Here is a 12,365-nt window from a genome sequence, read left to right as displayed (position 1 = left end):
CAGCGGCATGTTCCCATTTTGCAAGTTATTTAAAAGCAAACTCAAAAAGGAGGTTCTTCAATGCAACTTAGAGCAAAAACCGAACTCAATCAAACACAAAATCCAACTTGGATTTTAAAGCAATTCCACTACTTAAACCTATGTGGTTTAAGAATTTGGTTTGCTCTCTGGAGGTTCTCAGAGATTAGGTTTCTCTTGCAAACCAAGTGCTGACTGCAGGGCAGTTTGCAGAGAAGACACATTCCTTCTCTAGGAAAAGTCAGGAGATTTAATATGCAGCCAGAGCCGGATGAAGCAAAAGCAGGTGCTCTGTGCTAGAGAAACAAAGTGGGGAGAGAGGATGATTTATGTTTAGAAAGGTTAAATGTTTTTTTTCCAGACTTAGGAATGTTCTTTTTTTCATTATTATTACTTTTAGTAAAAGGTTTCTGAGAAGAAAAAACCCTGTGGTTTCAAGAGAATTTTTTCCTCAAGACATATTAAAGTTGTGCAAGAAATCTTTTTTTTTTTCCAAAATTTAATTTTCAAAGTGAAAATATTTGCTTTTTATTTCTTCACTCTACTCACCTCATGACACCATTCATGTTTCTGCTGTTTTTGGTAGACATATGAGGGAAGCCACAGGCATGGTACTTCAGACATTTTAACAATGTGCAGTGCCCCTGATCCATGTGGGTATTTGATCTGTGTGGCTATTGCTGTGAAAAGGTGCATTAAATTATTTTTTCCCTCAAACATAGGGAATACGTTTTTTACTACTATTTTTTTTTAACCAATAACAAATTCCACAATTAGGTCTCAATTAATTTTTATTTATTTTATTTTATTTTTCATTCTATTTACATGCATGCATACATACACAAAAACTCTATCCCTCAAGCTCCGTCTCATTTTCAGGCTGGGCTAACATTTTTAAGAAAAAATATTTTATAGAAGACTAAGTATTTACCCTCTGTATAACTGGTACTCAGTATAATTTTGAGTAGTTGAGGGGGAGAGTCCTGCATCTCTTTAAAGCAGTTTGATTTATTCTATTGAGTTGCTTCATTCATTGACAATGTAAAGTATGGAAATATTCTCAGAGAGAACTACTACTCCCTTCTTCCCATTGATGATGTTATTTTCTGCTCCTTCAAAAACCATTGAAGAACAGAAGGAAAAGAAGAAACAAGAGTCTCTCTTCCCTCTTCCCCAGAGCCTCAGAAACAGAACTGCTTTTGGCTGGAAAAACCAAACTAGTATGTTACTTTTATCTGTGGGGAAATTTAAGGTGGCATATAAGGACTACTTAAAAAACTTTTTTAGTCCTAGTCACATTTGCTATTATGACAGTAAAGACTATGTCTATCTGTTTTCATACCTCAAAGTAGAAAACCTCTGTAAGTCCACCTTTCTAGTTCTAAGGGGAAAGATTGATTTACATTTTTCCTTTGTCATTCCACTGAAATTTATAGAAAATGCTGCTACCATATAATTATTTAAACAGCAGCCAGGTTCTTCAACTGGTAGAATGTATCTTTTGTAGCATAATAACATCACTAGCACCATGCTGAGAGACTATGTAATTGGAAACTCTGATAATTCCTCACAATATAATACAGTTACTTATTTCACTCACTTCCACTGAATCCTTTTCTCTGTTTTATCAGTGTTTGGTATTTGTGGCTTATTTGGATTGTATGTTCAGGCAGTATGGCAAATGGTCCATGAGGAGATTGGTTCTGCTCAGGTCTGTGAAATAACATGATTTCAGCTGAAAGTTTATCTGGCTGAGATGGTAAGATACAGGGAGCCTTATTCCACTCAGCAAAAATATGAGTGGAAAGAATGGGGTTTATTATTTCCTTTCCATGTCTACATAAATGAAATCTTTACTTCCTGACATGACATTTCTCAAAAAATGGGGTTATGGTACATACCAGGTTGACTGAGGTAGAACATCACTGCCATCCAAAAATGACACTGCTTTTCCAGGAGGCCAGAGAAATATTTCCTGAATAATGCACAGCAAAAGAAATCTCTTTATAGCACCTATTTTATTAATGGGTTATTTCCCCGCTTCTAGTGGCTTACTTTTTTTTTCTTCTCTATGCAATTTTCTCTCTCCAGCTTCTCAACCTTTCATTTTCTGCCTATATTCTATTTTATTTCTTATGTAGATCATCACTTTAAGGAAACAGCACATAGTCTTTGTGCTGAATTCAATCTGAAGAGATGACCTGATGGCTTTTGTGCTGCAAATTTTACAATTATAAAAAGAGAAGTTTGTAACTTACCTCTCCTTTCAGTCATCATCATTGCTATTGAGGGATACCAGTGTGAGCCTTTCCAACTGGATGCAAAGGATCCTAGCTCACAAACAGCTGAATAGCTGAATCTTAGGACTGCAGTAAACAGAACAGCTTCTTCAGGAAAGAAAGAGAAATTTCTGTTGTTAGTGAAGAATGACCTAGACTCTACCTTTCTCACGTTTGGTCTACTCATAACTTCGTTCCTTGCATCTCTCCTGCATATTCCTCCCCTTTCCAAGTTTCTGAAAACTGATGCAATTCTCAGAGTGCTTATTTAATTCCTATTCAAATAACAGCCCCAACCCATAACATTTTTTTTTTTGTTATGTTTAGAAAAAATAGAATTTGGTTGTTAATCATGTGCAGGGCAATGTGGCAACTACAGATGGAAGAACTAAGAGCAAATGAAGGAAGGGAAATGGAGGAAAGCATTTCAATTTTTATTAGTGCATAGGCAGGGAAGGTACTTAAGGAGTTACTACTTTCTTAATGTACTTTCCACAGCTCAATAAAGACTTTAAAATTATTCTGTGCATAAAACTTGGACAAACAGCTGGAAATACAGAGGTAATTGTATCCGGTATCACAGAAAGCACTACAGTTACCCCAGGCCCTGCACCTACAGCATGCTGGTTCATATATCAATAACTGCTGGTTCCTGAGGGGTCGCTGAGGGGTCTCAAGATTTACTATGCAAGTGCATGCCAACATCATGGTTTCGATCTCATTTCAGTGTCTGAACCAAAAAGCAAAATGAGTTTTGGACACATCTAAACCCCCAGACTTTTCAAAAGTCAGGAAGCCTTTTCTTAAGTGACCAAACTACTCCTGAATCTGGGCAGGAAGCAAAGAAAATCTGCCCTCTAAAGACCATGTTTGTGGGCTAACTCTCAAAATGGGCTCAAAGGGATGTGATGAACAAATATGTCATTCTAAGTGGAATATGAAGATCCAATGGTGTCAAATGAAAATGTGCACTGCTTTGTAAGAAAAATCTTTCTGTACTTTTTCCTGTAATGCACATCAGGTTCATTCCTCAATTGCAGTAAACTGACCCAGCATTGACACAGTCACTAGAAAAAAGCCAAATTAAGTTGTAGTGAAGGTTTTATTTGGGAAAATTCTTCTCCTCTTTGCAAATTTAGTGACTAGAACAAAAAGTGCTGGTTTGTGTTTACAATAACTTTTTCAGCAGAATATGGCACTTGAATATGCATTTGCCTCACTTGACATGTAAATTAGTGTATACAGCTTCAGCTGAGCTTATCCAGAACATAAGTGGAGCTTTTTACTTACAGCCTTCAGGTCATCTAGTTGATGGTACTCATATATCTTTCATTGGCTGTATCAAGGATATCAAGGACCACTTATTTATTTGCTAGATTCAGAGAGCACAGGTGTTAGTTTGGCCTTTTTTTTTTTCTTTTTTGTTTTCTTCTGGGAAAGGGCATCCAGGGTTTAAATATAATCAGTTCCTCCTCAATTGATTTCAAATGTTGAGATTCAACTTAACATTAATTGAACCATTGAACTGTACTTCACCCATTAGAAATTTTCCTTTGTAGCTCTATATTTTGTTATCCCTTAAGGATATGGGATACAGAACTGATGCTGTACTGAACTCCTGGCATAGTAGTGTGCACTGAAGTGAAATATATTTTATGGGTCATGTAAACAGAAGTTCTCATTTCCCTTGGAGACAGTGATATCTGGAAACCGTGCCCCTCATGTTACTGTGAGAAGGATCTCATCTGGGGAGAACTAAAAAGCTGCAAGTGTCATTTCTGCATATTGTCATTTTCCCAGCAGGGAATTCCTCTTAGCATTAAACAATTCAGACTCTTCTCAGAGGTTTTTAATGAGAAGAAAATACGGTGCAGGTCCAAAAGCATTATTTTATTTATTTTCAAAAATTTTATTAGATCTAGCACCATGACATATAGAGCTGAGAGAAGAAAAAGGAATCAGAAGTAATCAAAAAGATGGTAACAAGTAAGAGAATACAACAAACAGCATGTGAAGACTGGTTTGTTCTGGAAACCACTAAACCAACCTCAGATGAATTCTTTTGCTAGTTTTGAGTGCTAAAGGGAAGATTTTCTTTTGACAAATCAGGTACAAAGCAACTTGGCAACAGCAAGGAGCAATTCAAGGAGGGAACAAAAGAACAGAGAGGGCCATTACAGTCATCACTCATGCAGCCAGAGAAGAGAAAGTGAAGGGATTTTACTGTTGTCATGTACAGCATCAATCACTGCATGTCAGTAAAGACTTCTTTGTGCCAAATCCAAAAAGCTAGTCAATGACAAAAAGTTGCTTGTAATGTTACATCAGCCAAAGAACCCCTATATACAATGGAGAATGCTTCACACCTTTAATTCCTTCCTCAGTTGATTTTTTTCAGATATGCATCTGTATTTTTTTCTGCAGAACTGTCGAGATTTTGTCCAAGATTTCTGACACAAGCAAATGAACATTTGACTAGATGAGTCTACTCCCTGCTCAACGTATTCTCCATCACTTTCTTGGACTGATGAAATAGTCCTAATGGGATATTCAAAAAAGTAATTTCATATTTCTTGTCTAAAATATTCCAGAAGACTTTTTGCACACCATGACAGAGAAAGGAAATAGCTGATGGAGATATTTTTCACAGTTGGCTAACCACAATGTATAAACATACAGTTAGTTATGATAAAAATCAATATCATTTTTTCTCAATTAAAATGTGCATTACATAAAAACCGGGGACTAATGTACTCACACTATTTGCAGACTTTTGACTTTCCATGGTTTGTAATTTTTAAATTACATGGACTGGAAAGAACCATGGGAGTTCCTCAGTGGCTGTCTGACTGGTTAGAACTGAGAGACAAATGACATGTATTCTTAGAATATCAAATCTCCTTCAAGATACTTCTAAAAACACTTGGAACAGACAGAATGTCAACATTTGATGGTCTTAACTATATTTAAATAAAAATTATCTAAACTTTGTTATTACAGAGCTTAGGATGCAAAAGCTGCTACTCAATGTAATATGAACTTCAACTTTTGAAAACAAATAAATGAAATTAATGTACCTACTCTCTTCTCTTCTTTTGCTGTAGCACCCTTTTTCACTGTACATCCCAAGAAAACATCTGAGGAGCATTTGGAAGAGTTATGAAGAGCTTTTTCTGCAGGATCTGTATGATGGATCCCTTGACCACACAACCTAGTGACTTGTGCCTTGTTTATATTCAGCTCTGCTTGTCAGGAAGTATGCCAGGATAATCCTAGCTAGTACACCAGTGTTAATTTCCTTGGAAAGCAATTCTAAAACTAGAATCTATATAGAGATCTTCAAACACATTGAAAAAGTCTTTTGTGCCCGGAAATGCAAAACTGATTTTATATGCATTGGGTTATAGCTACATTATGACATCTTTGTATGCTCCGACCTTTCAGCTCTGCATGCACTTACCAGATGTATACATTTTAACAGAGGAAGTGATGATTCTGCATCTGGAATGGGCAATCCTGGCTCTATGTGCAGACTGGGGAATGAGAGGTTGGAGAGCAACCCTGCAGAATCCTGAAGGGTACCTTGCAGACCCTGGGGGTCCTGGTCAATGGCAAGTTGAGCATGAGCCAGCAGTGCCCTGGCAGCCAGGAGGGCCAACCCTGTCTGAGAGGCATCAGGCACAGCATCACCAGCCAGGCAAGGGAGCTGGGGCAGCTGCACCTTGAATATTTCATGCAGTTTTGGGCACCACAATATAAGAAAGACATTTAACTATTACAGTGTCTCAAAGAGGGCAATGAAGATGGTGAAGGGCCTTGAGGAGCAGCTGTATGAGGAGTGGCTGACATCACTTGGTCTGTTCAGCATGGAGAAGAGGAGACTGAGGGGAGACCTCATTGCAGAACTTCATCGTGAGAGGAAGAGGAGGAGCAGACACCGATCTCTTCTCTGTGGTGACAATTGACAGAACCCAAAGGAATGGCCTGAAGTTATTTCAGGGAAGGTTTAGGTTGGATATTAGGAAAACGTTCTTCACTCAGAGGTTGGCTGGGCACTGGAACACCTCCCCAGGGAAGTGGTCACAACACCAGCTTGACAGAGCTCAAGAATTGTTTGGGCAGTGCTCTCAAGGACATGGAGTGATTCTTGGGGCTGTCCTGTGCAAAGCCAGGAGTTAAACTTTGATGATCTGAGTGGGTCCCTTCAAATTCAAAATATGATACGATTCTATATAATTCATGTTTCAAACAGCAGCAGAATGACATCCTTACAAATTCTAGGCCCTTCCTTATGACCTCATGTATTCTCATTTTTTTCATTTTCTTGGAAAAGAAATCCAGCCTGCAGGCCAGAAAGTAGGCATAACCCATTTCTGTCATTGCCTACACTGGACAACCCATGGCTCAGTACAAAGATGTACAGATGCACATTCTGTACAGTTGTACGTGACCATGGGAAACTTCCCAGAACACACCTATTGGCAGGTGGCAAGAATCCTGCAGGTTCTCTAGAGGCACCAAACCTGAAGTTCAGGTTACCTGTCTCTGAGTCTCATAGACACAGAGTCAGTCCATGTGTAGAGCTCCTTTGCTACTCAAGACAAACAAAGCCTCAACATGAATGTATTGCTTCTTTCAGCTCATTTTCCTGGCTGGCTTTGAAGATACAGCTTAAACCTTGAGAAAGTTTTTATGTGAACCCCTTTTCACTACCTCTTTGCCTAAAAGGCCATGGTTATTATGTGCTTGTCATATATCCAGAAGGTCTTGGTTCATTTTTGAGAAAGGCTGAGGCAAGGTTTGAGGCTTAATTGTACATAGAAAATGAAGGATCAAGTGTGTGCTGTTCCATGGGTACAGAAGGGGGCACTTTGGAATCAATTGCTTAAATAACCTTGGACCTGGGACACAAACCCTACCTTCAGCCTCAGGAGTCCAACAATTTTTCAAACAGCAGGCTTATATGTGAATTTTGGAGTACATTGGAATAGTCATCTTTGAAACAGTAAACCACTGTCAATCCCAACTGTAACTCAGTCTTTATTCTGGCACTGTTCCTGTTTCATTCTGTGACATTTTTGACTAAAGAATGATTAAAACTGAGTAGGGACATCAGAATTTGCTCCATACACCATAATGCTGAGACACTGCACACTGCTGTGTCAACTACAGAAATGCATGTTTTCCTGGCACGACTTCCCAGTTTAATGTATAGCTTAGTGACCTCCTCCCATTCCCTGCCAAATTCAGCTGTAATGAGGAGTTACTTATGGCTGCCCATTTAAGTTGAGAAGTTTTTTTCATGTCGGTCTCTAGGATGCAATTTAGTAGTAACCATTTGAGACTTCCAAAGTCTCATGGGTGAAAGAACCAACAAAATGAAATCTTCTATGTCTGTGGTGCAAGAAACATCAGACCTTGCACCACAGACACCACACACCAACATCTGCAGATTTTACTTTTAGCCAAGCATTTTTATGTAAACTGAATACATAGAACTGACAATAAAAAAATGTCAGGCACGAAAAATTTTCCTGAAAAATATAAAGGATCAGCTTCACTTTATGGGCAGATTTTAACAGCTCTGTGAGATGTGCATGCCACTTTTCTGGGATATGTAAGTTTTCCTGCAAGACTCCTTCTACTTCTGGAGGTTTGTACAGTGAGTATCATATTTTCTCTTCATGAAAAGAGAAATGCCTGCTTTAAATATGAATTGTATATTTACTGTGGATTTTCTTTCATGTTTTAAGGTTTGTATTGATGCCAGTCCAGTCTATGTCTAAAATAAGTCCAAATTAATTTTTTATCACAATTCAAGGATGTTCTTGTCAGTTTTTGGGTTGGTTTTGTCAGGTTTTTTTTTCCCTCCAGCCATTCTTAACTTCAACCTTTTGGACTAGGCAAAGATTTAGAGATAAATTTCTTATTAGAATATTCACTCAACAGATCATGGTCTGCTAGGAAAAATTCCTTGATCCTCCCTTCTGAGGAACATTCCTACACAGTGAGGGTCAACTTCTATTTCCTACTGACATAAATCTCTTCTGTTTGCTTAATACTTGATTGTGTAGATAATCTGATACTTGTGGATTATCCTAAGGATCCAGTAAGTACTGCTATATACATGATAGAAATGTCACAGGCAGTGTAGATGTCAACATTTCAACATTAAGGCTAATTGATTCCCTTTTTGTTAGCTTTTAAGTTTTTTCCTATGCTAATACTCTCAATTAAAATTTTCTGGTTTTGAGGCTGTCCCAAAGATACTGTTTCAGAAATGTTCAGGAAAAAAAGCTTGGGAAGGTTGTTTATAAAGTTGGAATGAGCACATCTTACACCTGATATCTTCAACTCTTACAAAAACCATCATTTAGAAGCAGCTTTGCATCCCCATTTTTGGAATAAAATATCAAAATTCAATTACAAGAGCAAGAGGTTTTCCTTGGAAATGCTGAGAAAATAGTTTGGGAGTTACTTTGGGATCAGATATAGGGAGTCAGGAGTCAGTAGAAGTAGTGCTGGTCAGGAGATAGGAGGACATTTGGACTAGAAAAGAAAGATGAAGGCAGGAAGGACATCATGCGATTGATGTCACTCATGGGGGACAGATAATGGCACTTCTTTAAGAGAAATACATTGGAGTATAGTAGCAAGAGAATAACAAATGGCATCCAAGAGAGACACTGACTTGATAGAAAATTCTTATAGATAGTTTTAGCACTCTCACTACAGAATTGAAATTTTAGGAGTTTGAGTTCATGACTCCCAAGAGATATTTGTGTGAAACCTGCAGGAAAGGCTAGGACCATCCTTGTCCAAAGCTTACATCATTACTCAGCCAGTGCTTTTCCCTCTCTTTAGTATCTGCAGTTTTTGTCAGAAGTCTGTATTGATCATCTAACCTGTGGGCAAGTGTTTGAAATGAAGGAATTCCTGTGTGTTTTCATTGGGTCTTGTATAATTTTTAGAACTTCTAAATAGTGAGGTGTGGTACAAGAGCTGGAATAATTTTCACTTTTTACCCTTCTGGCCTGACTGTCTTGGTTTATCTTGCTATATCTTGCTCTCTAAGGAGAGCTTAGAAGGTCAATGGGAAATTAACCATCCTTCAGAATCTGACTGCAGCATTGACTTAAACATCCAAATCTCTACCTGAATTTAGCACACCCTGTGCTTCTGTGTTATGGACTTAGTGTCCTTATTCATTCACTTGGGTACTTTAGACATTGCTTCTTTGTTCTTCATTGTTAGTTTTCATTATCTGCATTTTTCACATTTGTTCTTTTGGCCATATGTTGAATTGTGAGAGGACGTAACAACTTGGTAGTCAAAGAACAAATGATTAAGTCAGAGATTAAGCAGGAAAGGCCCAAAGGGCCTTCAAATGTTGGATACATGTCAACACTAAATAAAAATTGTGTTCAGGTTTATCAGAACAATGTGTGAACTCTGACAATTCAGTCATTTACCATCACTGCAACTATTAAAGTCATATTTTGTTAATTTTTTGGTCTTTGGTAAGCATTTTGAATCTTGTTCATTTCAGACTAGCTTTTAAGAGGGAGAGAGTCATCCTCTGGAAATGCCTGTCTCTCTCTGTTGACCACAAAAAGACTACAAGTTGTATAGCTAAGAGTTGTATAATCAGCTTCTGAGTTAACTGAGGAAAAAAAATATATATAGTTAGGGCAGCTCTCAATACATCACAATTGGAATTTTCCAAAATCTCAGTTTCCTATTTGACATTTTTTCTTTCTCAGCAAGCATAGTCCAATTAGTTTTAAAATCCTCCTTCCATGGTGCTGTGCCATGACCTGCTTACCACTTTTACAATGCACGTACACCAAATGTGCTTTCTATCATGAAGACAGATGACTAAATGCAGTTGTGAAATAGGTTGCCTATAAAGCAATCCAGTAAAGATCAAAGAAGATCTCAGGCTAGCCTTCTGTTATGAAAGTTCTAAAACACATTTCCTTTTGGCTGCGTGTTCAACCTAACGCAGACCTCAGTGATGCAGAAGTCTGATGACATTTTAATTATATCTGTGATTGAATTTCTAAGAAAATCAGCATTCTAACCTGCCAAACCTCAGAAAACTGCTTTCATTGTCTTTTTTTCAACAATAAATTCAGATAATTTTCTTTTGCGTTCTTCCATAGATTTGACTTTTGGAGACCATATAAGGCAGTTGGAAGATACTGATTTTTCTGTTCAAACTAATTATTACAGATTTATAAGACAAAGTCAGACTCTGCCCTACCAGGAGAAGAAATCACAATTGTATGCTTGAAAGATAATGGACACCCTATTAACTGATATAGTAGCAATGGTCAATGAGCAACTTGTACACCTATGGCTACACCACTCACAATTAGCCAGATGTCTTTCAAGCTTGTTTGAACTAAAAATCTGAATTTAACTGTTACTGTCTCTCTGTGATGCGTTGAAGCGATCAATGTACTGATAGTATAATGGCAGTCTTAAGCAACACATAACAATAGAGATATAACTCAAACTTGCATCCTATTTACACTGGAGTGCTGCCTGAGGACAAAGGAGAGTAGAAAGACAAATTTACACTTCAGCATAAAAAAGCAGCCCTGTGAAAGCCACTTAGGACATGTGATGCAAATAACCTCATCCTCTGGCTATGTGTCATCCATCAGCTCTCTTCAGAAGATGGTTTAAGAGACTGGAAGCAGTATTTGGCTGAATATATCCTACTCCATATAACAAACCTACTCCATATAAGGCTGGATAAAGAGATTGCACCACTTCCGTTTACAGAGTGAAATGCATTCTTTTAGAGGTGGTGTCTAGTTTTGGAGGCTAAATTACTAATTCTAAACAAAGGTAAGGCAGCTAGATTTTTATTAATTACTAACAACTTGATTTACAACAAACAAAGAAACTTAATCTAATTTTGGATCAAAAAATGACACAACTACTATTCCACTAACTTACTTACACTGGAAATTAATACAACAAAATCACAAGAGTACTGAGAAATTAAGGACACCAAATAGGACTTAGTTAATCATCTCTGATGGTGAAAAAACCAAACTTTTAAATATCTCATAATCTTCCACTGAATTTGAAATCATAAACTTTATTGCATTGAAAATTATTCCTCTTTACACATAAGAATATGGCCTCAAGGGGACAATATTAGTTATTGAAAATTGTAGCTGCAGTTCTTAGTGAAAAAGTTTGATGCCCGGAATATGCCTTAGTGCACACTTTATGCCTGAAGAGAAATGCATAACAGTTGTCCAGGAATGTTTCTTCAAGGCCAAACCTGAACAGGACTATAGACTATCTAGTAACATCTTCTTAGCACAAGTCATATGTTGCAAGCCATAGAGAAAACTGAAATGTTAAGCAAAGTCTAAAAGTCCTTAACAGGAGGTACTCCAAACAGCCATGTTGTTTTTCACTTAGTATCCACAATTCAGTGGAAAGAATATCACTTTCTCTGCAAACTTTTATAAAAAAGTTGAAAAACAACCCCTCATAAAAGCCTATTTCTAATGAATTATAGAATTACGTTTCCAAAGACTTACACTACAGAAACTAGTCACTCTGAAGCTGTGTTGAGTTGCTTAAAAAACAGAGGCTCAGTTACTTGTTTATTTGAATGTGGGAGCCAAAGGCATTTTAGTATGATTTTGAGTGTCTGAAACAATAAATAAAGATACATAACCAGCTTTATGTAAAAAGCACTTCAATACTTCTAGGAGGCAGAGGGTGATAGTTGGGTACCTCCTTCTGCCACCCTTGAGTACATTAAAGTGCCACAGTAATTCTGGGGCCCAAAGGAAGGATAGCTCATTTGCATAATTTAACAAAATGATCAAAATTACATTATTTACTTTGGAAGAAAAATATGCTTGACTTTTTCTATCTCAGTTCTAAGACAGCACTTATTAAGAAATTTAGTAGGAAAGCTGGTACAAAAATATGTTCTCAAGACAGGAATTTAGTTTTCCTTGAGAGCAGGATTAAGAAAATAATTGAAGGCTTTTCTGAGCAAAATTTAAATTCTTCTGCTGGCATTTATAT

This window comes from Lonchura striata, chromosome 3, assembly GCF_046129695.1.
Source record: "Lonchura striata isolate bLonStr1 chromosome 3, bLonStr1.mat, whole genome shotgun sequence".
In the NCBI taxonomy this organism is placed as follows: Eukaryota; Metazoa; Chordata; class Aves; order Passeriformes; family Estrildidae; genus Lonchura; species Lonchura striata.
Note: the sequence above shows the minus strand (reverse complement) of the source record.